We start from the raw sequence: 9,568 nt of genomic DNA, 5'->3' as shown, positions 1-9,568 counted from the left end.
GAGTCAGGCTCCCTGCTCAGCGGGGAGTCTGCTTGTCCCTCTCCCTCTGCCCCCCCCCCCACTCCTGTGTTTTCTCTCTCTCAAATCTTTATTTTTTATTTTTTTATTTTTTTAAAGATTTTATTTATTTATTTGACAGAGAGATAGACAGAAGAGCACAAGCAGAGGGAGTGGCAGAGGGAGAGGGAGAAGCAGGCTCTGCACTGAGCAGGGAACCCGATGCGGGACTCAATCCTAGGACCCTGAGATCATGACCTGAGCCGAAGGCAGACGCTTAACCATCTGAGCCACCCAGGCGCCCCCTCAAATCTTTTTTAAAAAAGAAAAGAAAAGAAAAGAAAAAAAGGAAAAGAAAAGAAAGAGAAAAAAAAATTTTTTTTCTTTTTAAGAGAGGGAGAGAGATGGGGTGAGGGAAGGGAGAGAGAGAATCTTAAGCAGGCTCTAAACCCAGCATGGAACCAAACTCGGGGCTGGATTCCACAACCCTGAAATCATGACCTGAGCCAAAATCAAGAGTCAGACAGTCAACCGACCGAGGCACCCAGGCACCCCAAGAAAGAAACTTCTGAGTTTAAGGTCTAAGCTGTGGAAGGTGCAGAGCCTGCTAAGCCATAGCAATGCATTGGTAAAAGAACAGATGGCGGAATATGGTACTTAATCTTCCTTGATTATATAAATGCTACCTAGGCAGATGGAACAGATCCCAAAAGAAGAGCAGTAGAATAAACACTGGTTTGCTCTCAGTCTTTGTAAAGGTACCAATCACCAATGTAGGAGAAAGTGCATGCAGTAGGAACCCTAGCTATATAAAGGAATTTTAGGTCGTGCAGACTGCTTTGCCTTTTTCCTGTTGAAGCTTAGGAAAATTACAAATACCTTAAGGGAATTTGTTGTGCCAGGATCATCACTGAGTCTCCTCCTTGCAGAGAAAAGTATGAGAGAGCATATGACTGTTTCCAGAAGGGTGAAAAATGACTCAGAAGGGCACCAGCAAATGTAACAAAATAAGAAAAAGGAAGAGCTCATGGCTCAATGACCAGGGGTGGGGAGAAGACCAAGGATGACTTTGGATCAGACACTCCTTCCCTACTGATATATGGAATTCACATAGCTCTAATGCACATGCCATCTTGAGAAGACAAGATGGTGTGTGGAAATCTAGAATTGAATTATATTAAATATGAAATGACTTAGAAAATACCAAATTGATCAAGTCTTTGTAGAATAGACTCATTTGTGTTTTCTATTATCAGGGGTGAAGTGAGTGTTGAAAATACAGAATAGGCTGTAGGCAAAAAAGTGTATATGTATTTTATGCCTGAGTTTTTATGCCTGAAAATATTTTGAATAAGACCAGATTCTTAGATACACTATAAAAATGTATTCCATAAAAATGTAGAAAAAAAAGAACATTTTTTTATTTTTTATTTTTTATTTTTTTCTCAATCAAAACTTCTTTTTTTTTATTTTATTATGTTATGTTAATCACCATACATTACATCATTAGTTTTTGATGTAGTGTTCCATGATTCATTGTTTGCGTATAACACCCAGTGCTCCATGCAGAACGTGCCCTCTTTAATACCCACCACCGGGCTAACCCTCCCCCCACACCCTCCCCTCTAGAACCATCAGTTTGTTTCTTAGAGTTCATAGTCTCTCATGGTTCGTCTCCCCCTCCAATTTCACCCCCTTCATTTTTCCCTTCCTACTATCTTCTTTTTTTTTTTTAACATATAATGTATTATTTGTTTCAGAGGTACAGGTCTGTGAATTGTGTAAGACTGTTGAAAAAAAAAAAGAAATCTTAAGGTTGGAAATATAGGGCTTTGTTCTTATTGATTCTTTAGGAAAGAATTTTCGGGCCCAGCATATAGAAAACTGTTTATATTTGGGCATTTAGATATGCAAAATTAAAGCCACTGTTGGATGAAGAGTGACTGGGGTTAAAATTCTTTGGTAATAACCATATCTAGTGGAATGCTTTAAATTGCTTTTTAAAAGTTCCTCTTTTATCCTCCAAGCCTTCAAGAACTTCCCCAAGTGAAATAGTCTTGTCTTAGCTGTATAGTATAGTATTAGATGATGGGCCTTTATTCATGCTTGATATAAAAATCCCAGGGGAGCTGCAGCTACCTGAGTGGGCTAGATTATTGATTTAAGGAGGGAAAGAATAGAGTGCGTGGCAAGGACTAATTTGTGGACTATCTAAGCATAAGCATTCCTTGAGGTTTCTCAAGGTTAATGGAATAAAATAATCTTCTATAGCCAATCAGGTTGGAAGCTTGCATAATACAAATGTGTGTATCCAAAAAAAAAAAAAAAAAAAGAAATGTGATACCATTTTTGGTTTCAAGATAATGCAACCTCTCATCAAAAGATAGTCTCTGCAATAGCATTCTCAGATAATTTAATAGTGGGGACACAGGTGATGTTTATTTTCTTCTGTCTTTGTTTCTTTTTTTCAAATGATCTAAAGTTAAATTGTGTTAATTTGCCATCCTCCAAAATTGATAAAAGAGCACCTTAAATACTCTATGGCAGGTTAATAACTTTATCTTTTTACTTATTTTGATCATGAGAGTTCCTGGTATACATTTTGTAAGATTAAAAAAAAAAGATTGCATCACTCAGGATTTATACTGTAATACTACAACAACAGATACCTCCAAACTTTTAGTAGCTTATATCAACAAATGTTTATTTTTTTTACTGAAACAACATGTCTATTCATATCAGCTTCATCTTGCTCCACTGCATCTTTATTTCACTCTTCAGCCTCTGAGTACATTCAAAGTCATTGTGAATGAGTGAAAAAAGACGAGGGAAATCACACAATGACTTTAAAGCTTCTGCCAAGAAGTAACATATGGCACTTGTATTAACATTTCCTTGGCCAATCCAGGTCAGCCCTGAGGTCTCCAGGGCAAGGGTATATATTTCTGCTTCAGCGAGAGGCACAATAAGAAGAAACCTGAAAATTTAGGAAGCATTAGTAAAATCTATTGCAAGCGTATATTATAATTTAACATATAATGAATATGTTAACTTCACATTTAGGTAATTTTGAATCCTGTTAATATATATCATACGTATCTTTTTTTTTTTCTAATTATGTAAATACTTGTGACATTTGGCTTCTGGTCAATTACCTTAATATCTTACTAAGGTGAACATATGCTGACTTGCTCATCCAATAACCATTCCATTTTCTACTAGTAAGAGTGTTTGAAATGTCTTTTAGGAACCATATCTTGCCCATTTGGGGTATATGTATTTTATTTACTATACCTGTAACTCCAAGTTTGGGACATGTGACCCTGCCTTGGGTCAAAGAGTGCAAACATTCCATACCCACCATGTGACACATCCTTGTTCAAACAATGCAGTTTGATCACTCTGGCCACACTGATCCATATCAGTTTGAACATTAACGTTAAAATATTTTGATCAGAATGGATCCTGGACATGTGTAAAAGCCTGTCAGAAGAAAACAAAATAAAACAAACAAAAAAATCCCCCCCTTTTTATTTTTGTTTTTGGAACTGGGAGGATCTTGCTACTTGCTAGCAGCCATTTTCACAATGTTCACGTAAGTGAATTAAGTCAAAAGATATAGACATGATGAGACCAGATGATATATGGAATTTTGAAGAAAAAGTTGTATCTGAAAATGGAAAGAGGAAAAGGGGAAAGGAACAGAAGCAAATGGCAAGGACCCATTGTGGAATATGTAACCTATAAAATAAATTTGCTTTTCTTTCAATGTCAGTTGGAAGTTAGTTTTCTGGTTACCTGCAAACAAACTTCCCAACTGATTCAAATACTATTCCAAATAGCACATATGCTTGCTAAGTGAGGTTTTACAGTTTCTACAGCTGCTAATTTGCCATAGTTGCCAGGCTCAGGCCTTTTTCATCTTGGCAAAGGTACAATAGACCTGCCTTCCATGAAATGAGACAAAACAATTTATTTATGTTGATCCTGGATGTAAGACAACATAAAGAAGCTTTCAAAGCTTTACAAAGGGCCAACACCAATCTAATAGGATTCTAGAAGTCATGAGTAGAGAGAATTGAAGAGAAATATTATTTGAAGAGATAACAACACATGATTTTCCAAGTTGGACTAAAGACACGGATCCTCAGATGTGGGAAACACAATGGATTCAAGCAAGAATAATTAAGTTTTCAGTGGAAAACTCTATCAATAAGAACGTATATTTTAATCACCAGGATATCACTTTTTCTTTCCATAGAATGTGATAATGAAGAATGATGACCTCATGTCTAGACTTAAGCTTTTAACTCTGCTTCTGCTCAAGGGGTTCTAATGTGTTTCAAAAGCAATCAATCACATGCCAAAAGCTGCCTGGATAGTTACCTATGAGATTTTGTGAAGATTTTTAATCTTTTTTGATAAGAATATAATTTCCATAAAATCATCTCATCCAGGCACACATCAGGTTTTGGGTATCTGCCTTCTGTTCAATAATCCATAAAACCTCATTGTGAGGGCATTCTTTTTATTGTGATTTTCAAAAAGATTAACAATTAGATATGTATTCTCAATCTTTAAACTCATGTGTTCTTAAAAATCTACTGGGGACATGGAGACATCCTAAATCCAGAAAAATAAGATGTTAAACTAGTTTTACCACCTAAAACATAATCAAGATTTTACTAAAGTTTTTAAAGTAATTCATTGCCCACAAAGTATTTCCTTATAGTTGGTACATATTTAAAAAAAAAAATGATTTAAAATAAACCAGAGGATTATACTATTATATTATCAATGCACCAGAAAACTCATCAAAGCAGAATAGAATTCATATACAAAGTAAGATTACCTATAATGTAATGCAGTGTTACTCTGGATAACAAAATTAGAAGAAGATCAACTTGGGATTGAAATAAATCTCTGCCTACTTCATATGCATGTTGGAATGTTGCATATAACTTGTCATCAAGTAGTACAGTGTATGATTTGCTGTTTGATGATGTGGAGTAAAGGGAGAGATAAGAAAAAGAGGGAATGAAAGAAATGACAGGTCAAGGATTGTTCTCCTAGATTAAGGGTTGTTAAATTTAACCTTTAGTAAAATGTTTAAGGATAATCTAAAATCCTGAATTCTAAAAGTAGGATAGATTTTGATCTATGCCACCAGAGATGCTGAGTTATAACTAGTAATTACGCATTTATAGTGCAAGACTGGGTATAGACTTAATCACACTTGTTAATGAATGAAATAAGTGGTGGAACTCAAAAATTTACTAGAAGTACCAATCTATTTAATTCAGTCACTCACAAAGTTGTGATAACAAAATTGGTGCAATGTTGTACTGTATCAGGAACCGTAGACTAAGAATGGCTTGTGTATGTCAGAATTTTAGCTATGTATTATGCTGCTAAATCCCACATTTAAAATTGGTATCAGAACTTTGATGATAGAGGAGAAGAAATGCCATAATTTTGTGTACTTCCTTATACTTAAATCCCACTTTGCTACAGTTAATACTAAGAAAAAAAAATTTTAGGGACTAACACACCCTTTTAATATGTTTTTAAATATTTTTAAGGTTTAAAAGTGTTTAAAGTTTGTAATTCCTAGTAGGAAAACATCATCTGAATGAACACCCTAATGGCAAACCACTAAAGAATGTTTCAGTTGCATGTGGGGCAGAGGGGTAGGGATTCTCTTCACAGCACCCCAGCTTTCTTCATGAGAAGGTCAGAGGTACACTGGTCTGTATTATTGTGACATCCATTAGGTGATCGTTGCTTTTCCTTCAGCAAGGGCTTTATTTGTCAGAAGGGCATTATTATCCTTGACCTCCAAATTTGGCTGACAATTTACTGATGAGATTCATAACCTTTGGATTGCTCTGATATTTTGACATATTCGCTGGTTTCTGGGCCACATTCTGGAAGGCCACCCTAACTTCTGGATCCTGCATGGCTGCTAGAACCTCTGGATCACTAAGAATTTCATTGAGCGCAGGCATTCCTGCCATTCCAGGCATCCCCCCTGCCATTCCAGGCATTCCTCCAGGAAAATTACCAGGCATTCCCCCAGGAAAGCCACCTGGGAAAGAGCCATACTGAGCTCCTGATTGTCCTCTGGCTTTTTCCTCCCTCTGGGCTCTCTCATGTTCTTCCCGAGCCTTCTTAACCCTTTCTATTCTTTCTTTGATCTCTCGCTCTTCACGTTTTTGCTCATACTTTCTCCGATGTTCAGCAATTTTCTGGGCCCTCGGTTGAACTTCTTTCAGCATTGCACTAGCATCTTCATCGTAATCCAGTTTACAAGCAAGGGCAAGATCATGTGCTGCTTCTTCCCAATGGCCCAGAAGTCTATGTGCTTTCCCTCGCCACTTACAAGGCTGAGCTGAATCAGGATTTATTTCAATAGCTCTCTCACAGTCTCGAATGGCAGCATTTGGCTTCTGTAATTTGATGAAGACACTGGCTCTCTTGGCATACAGAATAGCCAAGCGAGGATTCAGTTTGATGGCATCTGTGAACAAGTCAATGGCTTTCTGTAGTTCACCATCATTTAGGGCATCAATGGCAGCCACTTTTTTATCATTTGCCTGATCCATCATTTCCTCGGTTATCTCTACATTTTCATCTCCCATTTCTTGAGGGGCATCAGTATCTGGTTCAATCACACCTTCATTGTCAATTTCTAGACCACCTTCCTCACTTGATGGTTCGTCTGTCTTTATGTTTTCCTCCATCTTCTTACTGTTTTTTCTTCCTTGATATTGTCTTCTGATTTAGTTTTATGAGTGGCAGGTGGTATTTTACCCCCATGCTCTCCACCCACTCCCACAGGAAGTGCATTTCCTCGGTGTGCAGAATGCTCGGATCCTGCTTACACATTTTCACGAAGGCCCGAAGCTCACTCACTTTGTGGCCCAGAGGCGGTGGCAGGCTGCAGACGCAGCTGAGGTTGCGGCCCGATTCCACGCCCGGGTACTAGCTCAGCGTGATCGTGTCAAGGGAATACTAAGAAAATTTGTTCTAAGTAGTGTTACTAGGTAAGCTTTAAAAATGATATTCCCAAAGTAGGTCTTATATGTATTTTTCATATGATTGCCACTAAAATGTAAGCCATATTCTACTACAAGGTATCTCAGGTCCTATAATGACCTACTATTTGTTGTAAATCTGCAAAAGGAAAAATACAGAAGGAAAATACATATCAGCAATACTTTTACTTTGACCCTTAGTTGTCAAAGTAAACTTAAAACTACCATCACCTAACTATCGTTTAAGAACTTCTCTGGAAAGCATGTTGTGAGTTTTATAGAAACATATAAGTTTTAGCCTCCTATTTATTAATCATTAATCAGTCCAGAGTCATATAGCATGATTTTGTTGAAAATATGAATACAGTGTGAAAAATATAAAAAATAAGTTACTGTAGTCATCAAAATAAGATGATTAATGCATAATTTTTCTATTTCATTTTTCACAAATTGTAACTTTACATATTACTGGAATAGAGCATATCACACTTGAATTTAAAGAATATTCAGAGTGAGGATATGATAGCTTATGTTTTTGAATTCTTAAAACTTGGTGAGCAGGAGGGAGTGCATGAAACTATATTTGGGCCTTTTAAAAAAATTACTTTGCTTCATTTATTAAATACTTCATATTCAAGAAGCCATCTTCTATTTCTCCCTGGATCCAAGCTTTCTCATTGGTACAATGAAAGCTGCACTCAAGTATCAGTTCACATAATTTGAGAAACAATCAAATGCACAGCCAGAAAAAAATCAAAGGATGTGAAGCAAAACAGGACAGAGGTTCTGAATTTCTCAACCCAAGGGTTAGATACCTAATCCTCTTTTAGGATCAAAAGAAAAAAATAATCAATTAACCTTTCATGCAGTTATATAAATTCTGATAGAAAACCATTATATTCTCTATGCAAATATTAATCAAAAAATTTAAAAGGAATCTTAGGGTTCCGAACTCATCATTTTAAGGTAAACTGCAAATATATCTTCAGTATTCTTTGAACATCAACAGAATCAGCAAATGATTACAACTGGCACTTGTAAAAAGCACTAGTTATGGTTGATGTATGAGACAATTACAATGCTTTGCTGGAAAATCTAATAAATCCCAGAATTGTTATTTTCTAAAATCTATTTTTATGGAAATTAGAACCTGAATATTCCATTTATTACAGCAAAAGAACTATACAAGTTCTACTGACAGACTCAATCAAAAACTGTGTCAACTCATAACAAGTAATTGTTGCTGAACATAGAAAAATACTTCATTTTTTAAAACTGAGTGGGTTAGTATTAAAATGTAGTAAACTTTATAATTTTCACAACAAAATGAATTTAATAAGTTTCAGATACCTGTTTTGACATAGAACTCAGGAAAATAAGTAAATATAACAACATTTTAAAATATATTTGACAGATTTTCAGAACATGATTCACTTACAGTATAATTTGTCTTGAAATAAAATATGGTATTCAGGTCAGATGGCTCATTGTTTTTTTCCCCTACCATATCTAAATGCTTTGTGGCTTTTTTCAATTCCTTTTTACTGTTGCTTAATGTGTGGATTATTCAACACTGTATAAAAGATTATTCATGGTAAAGTATTTTAGAAGGTTTGAGTGCCGCATAAAGTCAATCATTTGGTCTTAACCAAGTTGACAACCATGTACCTACCTTATCATTAATTCAATGAGCCGATGTTTTTGCTCAAAATGATAGTATTAGCTCAAATGAGGCCAAAATTTAAAGTTTAATAGCAAAAAATATATGCAAATAATTTAGATACATGAAAATGTATTTATTTATATGACAACCAAGTTTGGACTCCTAAGCTACATTTGTCTTTCTTGAAACATTTTTAATATATTTATTATATATTTTAATATTATATATTCTAATATATTTAAAAATGTGTTTAAATTTTAAGTAATACATGGATAAAAACAAAAAGAAGGAGGAGTTTTCACTTTCTTGTCATTTTGTTGAGGCATAACTGACATATAACATTATATTAGCTTCAGTGTACAACCTAAAGATTTGATATTTGTATATATTGCAAAATTATTCTTGTTTTGAACTCTTTTAACTATATAATGAATTTTATATATACCTAAAATATTGGCTTCTTTCACTTCATAATAAGTATTTAAGGTAATGCCATGTCTTTTCATGGTTTGATAGCTCATTTATTTTTAGCACTGAGTAGTATTCCATTGTCCGATGTGCCACAGTTTATTTATTCGTTCACTTACTGAGGACAACTTGGTTGTTTCCAGGTTTTGGCTGTACACATCCATATGCAGGTTTTTTTGTACGGGCATGTGTTCAACTCTTTTGTATGAATACCTACATGTACATGTGCTTGGTCCTATGGTAATAATATGTTTAGTTTTGTAAAGAACCACGAACCTGTCTTCCAAAGTGTCTATATCATTTTGCATTCCTACAGTAATGAATGAGAGTTTCTGTTGTTCCATATTCTCTCCAGCATTTGGTGAGGTGTCAGTGTCCTAGATTTTGGCCATTCTAATAAGTT

General features: G+C 35.3%; 1 pseudogene; it reads right to left on the bottom strand.

Annotated features, from left to right (window-relative positions):
- Positions 1–5,807: 5,807 nt before the first annotated feature.
- LOC117999514 lies at positions 5,808–9,353 on the bottom strand (annotated as a pseudogene).
- Between the last annotated feature and the right edge of the window lie 215 nt (positions 9,354–9,568).

This window comes from Mirounga leonina, unplaced genomic scaffold, assembly GCF_011800145.1.
Source record: "Mirounga leonina isolate KUSES-001 unplaced genomic scaffold, KU_Mleo_1.0 Mir_115, whole genome shotgun sequence".
NCBI lineage: Eukaryota > Metazoa > Chordata > Mammalia > Carnivora > Phocidae > Mirounga > Mirounga leonina.
Note: the sequence above shows the minus strand (reverse complement) of the source record. Positions and strands in the feature narration are given on the sequence as shown.